Raw genomic sequence first — 15173 nt, forward strand, 5'->3', positions numbered from 1 at the left:
GACCCAACACAGCCAAAAATAAATAAACAAAATTAAAAAAAAAATTTTTTAAAGAACATATACGCAAAGAAATACACAGAGAACACTTATTTTGTAATGGTAAAAATCTGTGATGGCAAAAATATTACTTGTATGAGCCGAAAACTAGAAACAAATGTCCACTAAAAAGAAAGAGGACAGGTTAAATAAATTGTAAGACGTTTATACATTCATTAAAAGAAATGAGATAGCTATAGATGCGTTGATGTAGAAAAACCTATAAGATCTATTAACAGTCTAAAAAAACTTTAGAGAACAGTGCATATGCTGTACTCATTTTGTGTATAAAATCATAGATATTTCTCCTCGTATAGCTACAACTATTTCTGGATAGAAATCCAAGAAAATGTTAACGGTAGTTAGCTCTAGGAGTGGAACTGCAAGTCAAGACGATGGAAAAATAGACCTTTACTATTCATTTATTACTCTTTTATACCATTCTCATGTTTAGCCCTAGGCATATATTACTTTATAAAATTTAAAGAAACAAAATCGTTTAAAAGCTGAATGGAGCAGACTAAAATTCTGCTCTTTGATATGGTTACTAAGGTGGTATTTGCCAATTCTAAATTTAAGCATTTGGTCCTTAGACAGCTTTCAAGTTGACAGGGCAACTGGATTCTTGGAATATGCAATATAAGCTTCCATATCCTTCTCTCTGTCACTTACATGGTCTGGTTCTCTGCTGCTTGGGCTGGGGGAGGGATCTGGCTAAGTCCCTTAGAGGTATTTGTTATTACAAATGGCAGTGGATTGGAATGGGTACAAACCAGGGGCCACTTCCTCCAGATCTGTGGTGATTCAATTCCATAAACTAGTGCCTTCCCTGTGTAAGACTTGGACTCGGGTTCATGGAGACTGCAGGAACAAACAATACATGGTTTCCATACTTAAGAGTTACAAAATCATGGCTGACTGTAGTGGATGCTGTTGGTGTCCCAGCAGATCCTTTTCAGCAGCTAGGGCACCTATATCCTAGCTGCTGTGTGTTGGCTGAGAACAATTCTTAGCTGCTCTCCTGCTCTGGAAAACTACCCTTGGACCATCAGAAGCCGTCAAACCTGGGAGACTATAGAGTTGCTGCCCGATTCCCCAGACAGAGACTCTGCTTCTAGGGAACCCCACCTAAGACAGTCGCATAAAACAAGTACATAAACTGTGGCATAAAGCAGAATGAGTTATAATAAGAATAAAGGACCTTGGAAGAATTCATCAGACAAATGGATCTAGGGGCTTGAGTGACAGGTTATGTTTGCAACACTTTAATAAGCTGACCAAATATACCCACATGCATGCAATATGGATCTATATATTGGAGGACCCAAACTAAATATCAAAACCAGCCACATGAATTTAAGACAGAGGAGATGTCATTTAGCACCAACACATATTTTAAAAGAAGATTTCAGGGTTTTCAGTGAATATAAGTGCAACTGGGAGAAAACAGCTCCATGGTTGCTACAAACCTGTTAGCACAGGTTGCAGTTACAGAAGAAGAAAGGTGATTCGCGGACAGTGTATTTCAAGGAATATTGTTTATTTCTGGGCAGTGTATTTAAAGAGGAGCACAGACATACCTACAAAGAAATGCAGAAAATTTAGTGGGACAGAATTAAGCTGTCAAAAACTGGAATAAATAAATTCTTTTGAAGGTACTGAATTTCCATCTCTAAAAATGTTTTTGCAGAAGCTAGAACTCTGCTTAGCTTTGTATATTGTAGAATTATACTTATTGATATATAGGAAATTCAAGTATCACCTGAGATTGAAGATTCTACTTTGACTGTATTATTATCCTTCTGGATGGAGTAGGGGCTGAGCGTTGTGGAGGTGAGAATCCAGGGATGCTTCATGGAGTAGGTGGCATTTGAACTTGGCCTTAAAGGGTAGCTAGGACTTTTAAAAGTAGAGGTAAGAATAACAGTCCTTCTTTTATATAATGTACTCTGATTTATAATTTCTATCACAATTCCATAGGAGAGGAAAATTGGACCTCAGTTTGGAAGGGGGATAAAGAGGAACATTTATCATACGCTTCATGATGTGCCAAGTATGAAATCAGACACTCTTCCTTAGAACCTATGTTTCCTCTGAGCGCTTTAGATGTCATCTCTCCTTTTCACCAGTGTTGGGAAGGCAGCTCGGCAAAATCCCTAAATGAGTCTTGAGATCTCTGGCACCACCAGAAAATAAGATTCAATTGCAAGGAAATAAAGGAGACTAAGAGATTATCATCATTGCTCCTAAGCAAGATACACTAAGATCACTGAACTATTTCCATATCTGCCCTGAGGAAGAACAAGCAACAACACCATAATCCTGCTTAAAGTTCCTTTGTCCAGGAGTCCTGCTTCTTTTTGATATTTATAGGAAGTGGAGAAACTTGTTTTTGGGTATAGCAACCAGAGCAAAAGAAAATTGTCTTGGATTTGTCCAGAGGCTCACAATTTCTGGCCCAAGGGAAGTAATAAAATTGTCAGACTATCCCTTCTGAGGGATATTCCAAGTAGTTTCTACAAGATTTGGCCATCAGTTATTAGCATAATTCTACTGTCAAGCAGTGCCCTCTCCAATCACCAACTGAGGCCTGACGCTAAGCCCCCTCATTCGGACAGTAAAAGCACTGCAGCCACGTCTGGGTGTTGTAAAGCAGCGCCTCTAATAGGAAATTAAGAGTGTGTGAAAACTTTCCGTGGTTCTTTGTGCCTTAGTGTCCTGAAACTTCTACACATTGCAATCAAAATAATGAGTGTGGTCTAATTCAGGGAGGGTAAGATGTTACCTAAGACTAGATTTGACAGCAACAGGTGCCCCAAATTACAGTGTATTAAATAATATAGAGGTTTACTTTTACCGAAAGTCTAGTGTGAAAGAAAAGGGCAGCTAGGGCAACTTTGCTCCCTGAAGTTTTTAGGTCCTCAGGCTTCTGCTCCTTTCCTGCTCTACATTGCTAACCTGCCATCTAATGACCCAAGAGGGCTGCTTGGGTTCCAGCCATCATGACCAAATTCCCATCAGTAGGAAGAAGGAAAAAGTCAAAGACACACTACCCTTCTTCCTTCAGGGTCACTTTTCAGAAGCCGACACACTATCTACTTACAACCCATCAGCCAGAATTTAGTCACATGGCCACTTCTACATGGAAAAGAAATTTACTCTTAACTCTGGACAATTCTATGCCAACCTGGCTAAAAGTTGGTGGGAGGAGAGGCTATTACTGTGGAAGAAAAAGAGAATAGACATTAGGGGACAATTCTTAGCTCTTGCCACAGGGAGATATCCTAACCGTGCCAGCTTAACACAAGTAGATTTTATAAGATATAACCACCAGTAAATGTATTGGAGCAATCAGTAAAAAACACAATAACTAGGTTTCATGAACTCTGATAAGTGTTTGCTGTGTACTAACTCACTTGAACCTCACAACAATCCTAGGATACAGACATTGCAATCATTCCCATTTTACTAAAGACTGCAATAGAGAGAGAGAGAGAGAGAGAGAGAGAGTAACTCATAAACTCAAGTTAGAGTGCAGGAAAGTGCCAGACACACAGAGTCAAATCGAGGCAGCCTGGCTCCAGAGTCCTTACCTTTAACCATGAAGCAATACTGTTTTCGCACTTAAAAAAAAAAATTAATTGGATCAGTGTGTATGTGTGTGTGTCTGTGTATTTAAGCCAACGTTTTCATATACTGGGAGAAAACATCCAATTAAGAGGCTATTTGCCTATAACATAAGAGAGCTGGATTTTGTAAGGCTGAACTAGTAAACTATGGCATTTCAACAAATGCCTTTTAAGGCACTGTCATATGTATAACAGAGGGTTTAACCTGGCAGAACTGAACAGCTAGTGTCTGCGTAATTAGACCTCCGTGTGCTTACAGCCAGTAATTTCAGGCAAAGAACTGTTGTTGCAACTGATCAAGAAGCAGCCAGGCCCAGGCTCAGGGCACCTACCTCATAATCAGGACTAATTAATAAACCATGCCCCTGGGCGTCATGAATTAAAAACCATGGTTGAGCAATTAAAATTCCAATCTTCCCTTACAAAAAAGGGGGAGAAGAGAAGTGAGAAGTGGTCTCCAAACCAATAATGCACCAAGTCACTCTCAATGTTTCCAGTTTTTCATCTGAAAGATGGACAGTGTCAAGATTTCAAAAGAACATTCAGGAAAGCCCACGTCTGCAAAGGCCCCAAGTTGCCACAATTAAATCTTTGTTGAGGAGGCCAGGTGACATTTGAAAGGAAAAGCACACACAGGCTACTAATGAGGAAATGCTTTAGGCAAATCCAATCAACTCTCCTACCAGGCTGGGTTCTGAAGAACCAGCAAGTCCCTCTGTTATGTGCAAGTTTCCTTCTTAAAAATAACAACAAAACAACCAAAAAAGGGATTTCCAGATTACAGGAGGAAAAGAAATATTTCACTGCTCTGGGGGATGTGAACGTGAAATGTACATTTTCTAATGTGATTAAGGGGAAAAGGGCTCAGCTGCAGCCAAGAAACCTGAGTATCCGGACCTTCAGTGAAACTTGCAAACTGGGGACAAGTTGGTGACAGTGGCGTTTGCTGACTCCATGTAATACGCAAGAGACTTCTCTTAATGCCATTTCCTGGCTCATCTTAGGGAAGATGCAGAGGGAGATCATCAATATTTCCAAAAAGACCAAGAAACGATGCAAGAGGTCATATAAGCTGCTCAGAAACTACAGCTAATCTCTCAGGAGGCTGAGCGGTGAACTGGAAAGACAATTGGCCCTGGCAGTCAGGGACCTGGTTCCAGTCCCAGCCCTGTCGCTAACTACCTCTCCAGCCCTGGGCAACTGATTTCACCTTGCCGACCTCATTCTCCTCACATGTCAGGGGCGGGAAATAAGGCTCCTACCCTTCAAACGTTCGACGATCCCTTGGGAAGTCACGTCACTGTTAAACCTTTAACATCACTGTTAAAAGGTGCGCCAAATCCTTAGGCCTTAGGCAGATGTGCCTTCTGACTTTTTACCAAGCCCTGTGGGCGCCTGACAAATGAAAATAAACCTACGTTGAGCTTATATACTTAGGTGGCTTTTTCTTTACTTTGGCACAGTGGCCTAGAAGAATCATTGTTTTCATTCACTTTCCAATGTTTTTTTCACTTGGATTTTGCCAGGTGGGTCCTTGAGGGTAGGATTTTCAGACATTTGAAGGATGACCGAAAAGGTTCGCATGAGGTCATAGGGACATTGTGGGTGAGGGTGCTAAATTCTGATATGTGGAATCAGAGCTAAAATAAACTGGTTATGAATTTGCTGAGCCTCTAATTTAAAAACTAACTCAAAATTTACCCTATTTTCTGCAGCATAATCATTGGAGGCAAAATGCCTTGACTCTTCAGCAAAGCAAAGCTCATTGTCACCGGGGAGGACAGGGGGACCCAGGGAAAGTATCCTATTCCATGAGTCCTACAACCACCCAGAAGGATGCTGATTGGTTTAGTTATCCATTAACCGAACAAACATTTAATGAGCTCCTGCTATGGGCATGGCCTTCAGTGCTGGAGTTATTTCAGTGGACAAAACAGACTGGGCGCCTGCCCTGAGGTGCTTACATTCCAGTGTACGTTGAGGTGTGTGTTTGACAATAAACAGACAGACAGATACAGAACTCTGCTCTGAAAGAGACATGCACTAAAGGACTTGGGTCTGTCCCAATTCCTACAGAGCCACTCTGGCCCCGCCCACTTCCGGTCAGTTGACTACCTCTTGGTCCCAACTGTCCACACACCAGCCATAGAGAAATACTGCTTAATTCTCTGAACATGCCTCTGTTCTTTGCACATGTGTTTTCCTCTGCATGGAAAGCTTTCTGGCAAACTCCTCTTAATGTCAAGTAAGTCTCAATTCAGGTTAAGATTTCCTCCTTGAAGTCCTCCAGGCATGCCTCCCTTAAGCTCCAACCATGGTTTTTGGCGATCTCCACTGACCTTAACAGCATCAGGACATAAACATTATGATGATGGCTTATGCCATGCAAGGCACCGTGCTGGTTCATCTTACAAATATTGAAACACTTACACATCACGTGCAGTTATCTGTTCACATACAGGTCTCTCTGGTGGGATCCTAAGGTCCTCAAAGTAGAGTGACTACAGTAGAAGTGAAAACTCTACACTCTGGAACCACACTGCATAGTTTCAAACCTAGCCTCAGCCACCTGCCAACTGTGTGAGCTTGGGACAAGTTTCTCAACCTTTCGGTGGCTCCATTTCTCCATCTGTAAAGTGGGGATAAAGAGTAGTGCCGGCCTCAGAGAGTTGCTGTGAGGATTAAATGAACTAACACATACGAAAGGCTTAGAACTGGGGTCAGCACATGCTAAGTGTTCATTAGTGTTAGAAAAAAAAAAAAATGATATTCTCATCTATATCCACAGCAATTAACACAAAGTCTGACTGTAAAACACGGAAGTTTTGAGCAAATGAAAGACAAAGTTAGTAGGATCTCCGAGATATGATTTTTCACAGATTTGTTCTTCAGGAGAAGGAGGCTTATAACAGAAGTAGCAGAGGCCAAAGAGTATCTGTCACTGATCCAAGGTTTCAGGACAAAGGAGTAACAGATGAGGCTCAGGAATCCTTGTCCTCTATCCTGAAGAATGAAGGCTGGCAAGCTCTTTCTGGAAAGGGCCAGATATAAATCATTGGATATAAAATTTGTTGGTCCTTAGGGTCTTGGTCACAACTACTTCCTTCCATTGTAGCATGAAAGACACACACATAACATGTAAATAAATCAGTGTGGTTGCATTCCAACAGCATTTCATTTACCCAAACAGGCAGTGGGCCTTGTTTGAACAAAGGGATTTAGAATACTAACTAGCAGTTATTGACTGCTCACTATGCATCCAGCCCTACTCTAAATGTCTGAAGTATACGAGCTTATTTAAAAGCAATTCTATGAAGTAGGAATATTATAATGCCTACCTCAAAAGCTAGGGGAGTGTGGCATGGAGAGCTGAGGTGACTTGCCCAAGGTCACACAGCAGCATCTGGCAGAGCCAGGATCTGACCTGAGGGAGTCCGGCTCCAAAGCCTCTAGTCCTAATCACTTTCCGTGTTCCTTCCTTGTACTCTGGATGCTGTCTCTACACATGGCTAGATGCTTATGCCTGAATGAATCCTGTTTGTCCAACCATGAAAATTTGAGAAGTCATGCTTTTAAAAAGACTTTTTTGTCTGGAATGTTTTTCTCAGACTCCTTTTCTTGTATGAATCCAAATCTTACTCCTATAATTTGTATTCTCTGATGGTGGCTCTACTCTGAAGAGTACACAAAGCATTTAGAGCACCTTATAAACAGATAAAATATACATATGTGGCTTTACAGAAAGAAAAAGACAAGCCTGGCAAAAAGGAGGCTAGAACCACTAGTACCTTCCTCATCTGATATCCAGTTGTTATCGGGTTCCTGGTCCACATTGTCTCAGGGCCTAAAGGAGTTAATGGATGATCTAATGTATGACAGGCATCATAGATGTTGCTTTTACTATTTTAGGTCCCTAAAGAGTTGCTGGAAGAGGGGTCTAATGTCTTAGATAACAAAAAAAGGATGTAAGAGTTTCACCCAAGCCCAAACTAAATAAATGAAATATAATAGGGATAAGATGGAAGGTTCTGTCATTGTGTACTCAAAATAAAAATCATTGTAACATGTAGGATAGGAGAACTGTATTAGAAGCAGTTTTGTGTGAAGAAAGGTTCTAGGGATGGCCATAGTTATGATTGCATAATAAAGTAATAGGACATTAGGCTCCAATGATACATGTATGGTGTTCAGAAAAGGATAGTTCCCCCCTCTTTGTCACCTTGATCAGCCCATACCTGAAGCCCTAATGGGTTAGACAATGTTCAAATGAGTGTAAAGAGGGTAACCGGCTTGTCAAAGATTCAAGAAATAAAGAAAACATAGGCTAAATGAGAGGCATTAGCTCATAGTAGTGAAAAGCATAAACTCTGGAGTCTGACTGCTGGGGTCCAACTCCTAGCTTTTCTATTGTCAAGCTCTTGAGCAAATAACTTAGTTCCTTCATGTGTTATTTCTTTCACCTATCTCATAGGTATTGTGAGGATTAAATGAGTTAACGTAAGTAAAAAAACTTCTAAGGAACTTGGCATAGTAAACACCATAAGGGTCAGTTACCATTACTAGAAGGTAACCTAGAAAAGCGAAGATTGATGGCGCCTGAAGAACAGAAAGGTGTGCCAAACTCACTTTGTGTATCTCCGCAGGGCAGAGCCACAGTCAGTGAAGACAACTTATAGACGTTATATTTGGGTTCAATGTAAGGAAACACTGTGAAGTAGTGAGTTCGCCGCCGCTAGTGACATTCAAGCAGAAACCAGAGGAGCTATCTCCCACGTTGCAGAAAAGATTCTTTTACTCTGCAGAAGAAGAGATTGCTTCTAAAATCCCTTCAAGCTGTCGCGTTCTATGTTCTTCCTGGAATGTGGTTCATTAAGATGCGGAATCCAATGACCCCAGTACAGTGAGGGTAGGTCATGGTTGTATACCATGCAAAGTCATGCTGTACATTTCTTTATTATTATATGCTTATTAGCTACATATTAGTTATGTGACAATGGGACAGTCTATTACAATATCTAAATCTTAGAATTCTCATTTAGAAAATGAGGAAAACAGTGTCTTCTTTAGAGAGACAATAAAATGAACTAGTTTAATAAATGGGCTCTAGAGTCACAGAATCTGGGTTCGAACCCCAGATCTTCTACTTTACAAGCTGGGCTTCTTTGAGCAAGGTATGTGACCTCTCTGAACCTCAGTTACCTCACCTGATAATAACACGACCTATCTTGTAGAACTGTCATGAGGATTCAATAATTTTTTAAATGTATGCAAAGCCACTAGAACAGTGCCTGGTACAACCTTGACACTCACATATAACTACTGTGATTATGTTTCTGTTACCGTTGTTAGGAAATTTAAATGAGAACATGTATTGCAAGAATACCAATCTCTTTTCTAACTCTAAGAACTGTCAAAATCATCAGTGCTTAGCGCATGAAGTATCATTTCATTCATGCATTTACTGCACATAAATTAAATCTGGGGTTTGCTACAGCATATAATTCAATACACACACACACACACAATTGGACTGAAGTGTATTCATTAGGTATTAATAAGTACTTGAGAGAATATGGATTAACAATGTCTACAGACTTGATCCTCCAACAATTTGCCAGTAAGCTCTTCACCATCGCAAATAATCATAGTTTCTCTTCCTTCGGAAAATACAGTAACTGTTTTAACAGCTATACCCTAACATCTGAAGACAGGAAATGAGTAATGGGCAGAAAGGATGTCTGAATGCTCAAGTCCTAATATTGTTTTTACTCTTTCCTAGACAGAAGATCATGTGTGAATAGGACTTTACGTCAAAAGGCAGGAAGTGCTGCTCTCACTTCCTCCTGACAGGTATCTCTGGAAAATAAACTTCTATTATTCCAGATGTAGCTTGGTAATAACATCCTGCAAATCAGACTTGGGGCTCAGTAAACTTGCAGTTACTTTTCAGTGGCAGAAGCCCAGAGTCATCAAGCTTTTCCGAAAGAAACCACATCAAGTAAACAAAATATCATTACTGACGACAGACTCAGGCCATGTCTGAGATTTTTTTTTTCACCCTAGCCTGGCTGGATATGCTGCAGACCTAAAGCGATTGTAGAAGCATCTGAGAGTAAAGGAGATGGGGGTGCGGGCTTTGAAACATTAGGGTCCATTAAACTGGATGATGTTATGAATACCTGCCATTTTCAACAGGCTTTACCATTTAAAACACTTCTAAGGGCACAATCTCATTTCATACTATTGTCATCCCCACTGAACTATGCACGATCTCCAAGTCCTGTAAGAATCTGGCTGTGCATTTATTTGCTTGAGATTTCCATGGCCCAGGAGGTAAGAAAGAGCCTAAGGACGTTCCCCACCAAATTCTACCCCCTCCCAAGCACACACACATGCACACAAACACATCTTGCACAACAGAACTAATGCCTATTGGTCACACCTGATGCACTGGATTTTGTCCTATAGGCCAAACTTAGCTTGACCTTGCTTGCAAGTCTTTTGGGAGAGCCATTGCCAAGAACTACAAGAACCGATCAGGATGGCAGAGGAGAGGCCTAAGCAAGCTTCTTGGATCTGACTGCCAGATCCAGGAGACTAAAACCTCACAAGTTTTTCCTCTAAGCCTCCAGAAGTTTCTCTTGACTCTGAGTGGACAAGATAGAAGGGCTTGTTTTGTTGTTTGGTTTGTTTTTCAAGGAGGCAAGGAAGGAGTGATGGTAAAGATCAGCAAAGAGATACAACTTTTTGTAATAAATAGACCCATAGGAAAATTTAACAATAAAAAAGGTGGACAAATTTGGGTTCAGAGGGCTTAACTATCTTACCTCAAGAAAGAATCAGACCTGGAATCCGGGCTTTTATGTTCTAAATCTAATATCTAATCTAATAAATCTAATAACCCCAGCTGTAGCAATGCCAATGGTCCAAGTGACATGGAGATATAGTCTAGATTATTGTGACTAATAACTCATGAGTTGCTATTGGTGCTGGAAAAACCTGTGGATTTGGGAGGATTAAATTAATAAACATATTCTGTAATGATTATATCAGAATTCAAATTGTCAAAATATTCCACATCACAAGGGAAAGATCTAAGAGTAGCAAAGGAAAGACTAAAAAAATAGAGAGCCTCCTGGCATGTTTGATAAAATAAAAAGAGGTAACAGAAGACCAGTATTATAAATAAATAGAAGGGGAAATAACTACAGACACAAAAGGGACTAAAAAGATAATGAAATAAAACTTCAGACATATTTAGGATAATGAATTTGAAGACTTAAATGAAATGCACCAATTCCCGGGGCAGGGGGCGGGGGGAACCTTACTAAAACTAAGTAGAAATAGGAAGCATGGCTAGTCCTATAACTCTTAAAGGAATAGAAACACTGGTCAATATTCTTCCCACAAAGAAAAGAGAACCAGAGTTTATTAGTGAATTCTATCAAATTTTCAAAGAATAGATGATTCAAATCTTAATCAAATTATTTCAGAAAATACACAAAGAAAGAGCCTCCCCAATTTATTCTATGAAGCTAATATAACAAACCAGACAAGAAAAATTTCAGAAAGGAAAACGGCCAACCCATTTCATTCATAAATTAAAGCAAAAATAGTAAACAAAATATCAGCAAGCCAAGCCAAATAGTATATTAGAAAACAGTACAAATTTGGATTATTTGGAGGCAAGATGAGTTAAATATAAGAAAATGTATAAATGTCATTCAGTATGTTAACAGAAGGAGAAAAACATATGATTACCTCAATCAGAAAAATCATTTTATAATATAAACTAGCAAGCAGTTTTAATGAAACATAAAAGCCCTTTGTAAAACAGAAATAGAAGGTAGCTTCCTTAACTTGATAAAACAAAACACACACACACACACACACACACACACACACGCAAAAACAAAACAAAAGAAAAGAAAAAACACTTGACATCAAACATTCTAAATGAGGAAATGCTGAAAGCATCTCCTTGAAAATCTGAACCAAAATAATGAGACCCATTATTACCACTCTATTCAGTATAATACTTGAGGCCCTAGGCATGTTAAAGGACAAGAAGCAATTAAAAGTATAGGTTTGAAAGGTTTAAAAGAAATGGATGAATAAGTGAGAGAGTGAAGAAAGAAAGAAAGGAAAAAAGAAAAAAGATGTAAGGTAAAGTACTTAGAGCTCATTATACCTGGATTTCCATCCTGGCTGGGGTCGTAATTTTCTGTGTGGTCATTAGCAATCATTTAACCTCTAATGTTCTTAAGCTTCCTTATCTATAAAATCCAAGCTTTCAAATACCTTGGTTAATTAGGTAGACAGTGATGCCATTAAAAAGAACAGAAAATATGTGAAGAAGTACAGATTTGGGACATGAGAGTTAACTATTTCGGTTTTGAAGATGTAAGGTTTGAGTTGTAGACAGACCATCCATGAAGATAAAGAGATCAAAAGGCAGTAGAACTGTGAGTCTGAAGCTTTGGGAAGTGGTGAGAGCTTCACCTCAATCCCAGGGGGAGGAGGGGATATAACAGTCATAATGGTTAACACTTACTGAGTGCTAACTAAAGGTCCAGAATTTTACATAGATTACATCTTTTAATTCTCACAACAACCTTGAAAGATGGGTACTCTTATTATTCACAGTTTACTGATGAGGACACAGAAGTCAAATAAATTACTCTAAGGCCTCACAGCCTCAAAGTCATGGTGTTTCACTCAAGCCTGGATCTAACTGCAAAGTCCTTCCTCTTCCCCACTGTGCTGTGCTAAGCTGCCTTTTGGAATCCAAACGCAAGTAGAATCTACTCTCCTGAATGAGCTCTGAGACCTTGAGCAAGTTGCTAAGCCTCTCTAAGCCTGAGATTTCTCCTCTTCAAAATGAAGAAAATAATACTAATCACATGGGGCTGTTGTGTATATTAAACCAGATACTATATGTATAGCGTCTGTTATTTTTAAAGGTGCATGTAGCTCCCTTTATCCTTTCCAACCAAGGCAAACTCCCAGAGACAGACATAGAGAACTAGAACACTAGGATGGAGGGAGCTGGCAGGTGTATATCACCCTAGAGTCATTTTAGGGATTCCAACCTTAGTGATATTTTCTTATGTTCCAAGTAATCCACATCTCTACCACTGCCCCCTGCCCCATCTTCTTTGCAGACAGCTAAGGGCCAAGCAAAGGGCAAATGTAAAGATCAAAGCTTACGAAGGAAGTAGCTGTTGAAATGAACCGATGACTTAAACTCCTCCTCCTGTTCTAAAACACTATCTATGTTCCACAATCTAATCTGGGAGCAGGAAAGAAGGAGGAGGTTGTGGGTGCTATGAAGGGAAAGCTCAAAGTAAACAACAGGAAAATGACTGGGTTATTCAAGAACCAGTATAGTTTAGGTGAAAGATTACAGACTGAGAGTCAGTCCAATCTGGCTTATGCTACTGATTCCTCCACAAATGGCTATATGGAACATTTCCTGACCTCCTTAAGCCTCAGTATCTGCACCTCTTAAATGAGGCTAATACATGTAACTCATATATTTACTATAAATCTTCAATTAGATCATGTTTAGCACATATTCGGAACACCCTGAAGAGACAGCTGGTCGACCTTGAAGGCATATTTCCTGCACTTAGAGAAGAATGCAAAACGAAAATCCTTTTGGCTTGAGCAAGGCACAAACCATTACTTGTGGTAAAACACTGGAACCAGGTGTTCATTGGCAGAGGCTAAAACCAGAGTTTTAACAAGCCTGGGACAAGCAGCCTGAAAAATATCTCAAATTAATTTTGTGGTTCATAACATTACTTATAGGCAGTACTAATAAGATGATATGGTTTAACTGACTCTACATATGAAACTCAACAGTTTTCTACAGGCTGAAAGAGTACTTGGACTATCTTAATGTAAATAACATCTACAAATATTGCATAGTTTTAAACAAATCATTTTTTAAAATCTTTATATACTCTAAATTTTGTTGCCCCAAGGCAAAATCTCCCGCAAACCCCTCTGAGGCAAGGTCCTACAAGCTCCCCCTCATCAGCTGAAGAGTTGCAAAATGGAAAATCGTGGCTGTGAATTATAGACTAGTCACTCTTATTGTCTATCGTCCTGGGTATCCAGGCTTCGCTCCATGCCATGGAAACAAAGGCTGCAGATGTTGTCAGGCAGCTTGAACCAGAAAGTTTAAAGTATTTCTTCATGAAAAAAAAATATATAAGTGCTTTATTTCCTATCAAGCTCCAAACTTTTCACTCCTTCTTTTGTGTTCAACAGATAGTGCTTATCTAAAATATATTACCTTGTTGGACAAGCCTACAAGTCATGCAGGATTTGTGACCTGAGCCAGCTCAAGAGGGCTCTGATATATAATAATCAAACATTTATAGTCTAATATGCTATCTATAATAATAGAAGCGAAACTGGAAAAACAAACTTCACCATGAAAGCTATATATTCTGTTTATCATGTCTCAAAAAGACTTCTTTTTTTTTTAATCCTTGAGTAACACTCAAACACTTTTGAAATGGAATATCCTGCTTTAAGAAAGTCTACCTACATTAAACTATATAATATACTAATTACTTCCAAAAGATGGTCCCTTCCAGTTCTACAATCCTTTACAAACATGAAGACATTTCAGTGAATCATTCCCAGAGTTCATGGAATCATAGATTTATAAGTGAATTACACTCGGAATGAATTTTCTTCCAGAACTTGGAAAAATACATGACATTATACCCACCGCATATGAAGTACATATGGTAATAAATTGTTCGACAATGCCTGTTGACAAAACAAGGAAGTCAAGGAGAGAAGTACTGGAACTACTGACTCTTAGCTTTACATGCATTTCTTTAATATGATGATAACTTAACTATGTAGCCACTTGGACAGGTATAGTAGAGACAAAGATTTCACATTATAATACATATAGGTAAATAATACAGTATAATACAGTAAACCTGTGAATAACAAAAGGGCATTTATTCCTCCTTTAACCAAATTGGTGACTAATAATAGCAAACATTCATCGATAATTCATAGACACCTATGGACCGTGTATGAATGGTTATATTTATGCCTCACAGCAACCCACTTTACATATGAAGAAGATGAAGCTCAGACAGGTTTACCTGCCCAACATCACGTGCATAGTCAGTTGCAGGTGAGAATTTTGATGCCAGCACTAGCCATTAACCATTACACACGCTGTGAATCTGTGACGCTGGCCCCCTTCTCTTTGCTAATTGCAGTAGCCACTCATGTGCTTTTGGAAAGTCATCTCTATTCCCAGGAAGAAAAGTATCTGAAAACTCATTGACCTCATAGTGGAGTAATGTAAAGAAGACCATTCTTGGATGTTGTTTTAGAGTGGAAAGACCTGGACTTCTGAGTTACGTCACCTGGGTTGAGGCACAGTTCTCTCCTTCAGCTACGCGACAATGGACAACTCATTTGGCCTTTCTACAACTCAGGCTCCTCATCTATATATACTAATAGAAA

The 15173-nt window shown here is 39.4% G+C and overlaps 2 protein-coding genes across 2 annotated transcripts in view; one reads left to right on the forward strand and one right to left on the reverse strand.

The window, feature by feature from the left end:
• The window catches only part of MTBP (MDM2 binding protein), a 237345-nt gene that overhangs the window by 214821 nt on the left and 7351 nt on the right, over window positions 1-15173 (forward strand). The window lies entirely within an intron of this gene.
• The window catches only part of SNTB1 (syntrophin beta 1), a 214522-nt gene that overhangs the window by 118979 nt on the left and 80370 nt on the right, over window positions 1-15173 (reverse strand). The window lies entirely within an intron of this gene.

This window comes from Kogia breviceps, chromosome 17, assembly GCF_026419965.1.
Source record: "Kogia breviceps isolate mKogBre1 chromosome 17, mKogBre1 haplotype 1, whole genome shotgun sequence".
NCBI lineage: Eukaryota > Metazoa > Chordata > Mammalia > Artiodactyla > Physeteridae > Kogia > Kogia breviceps.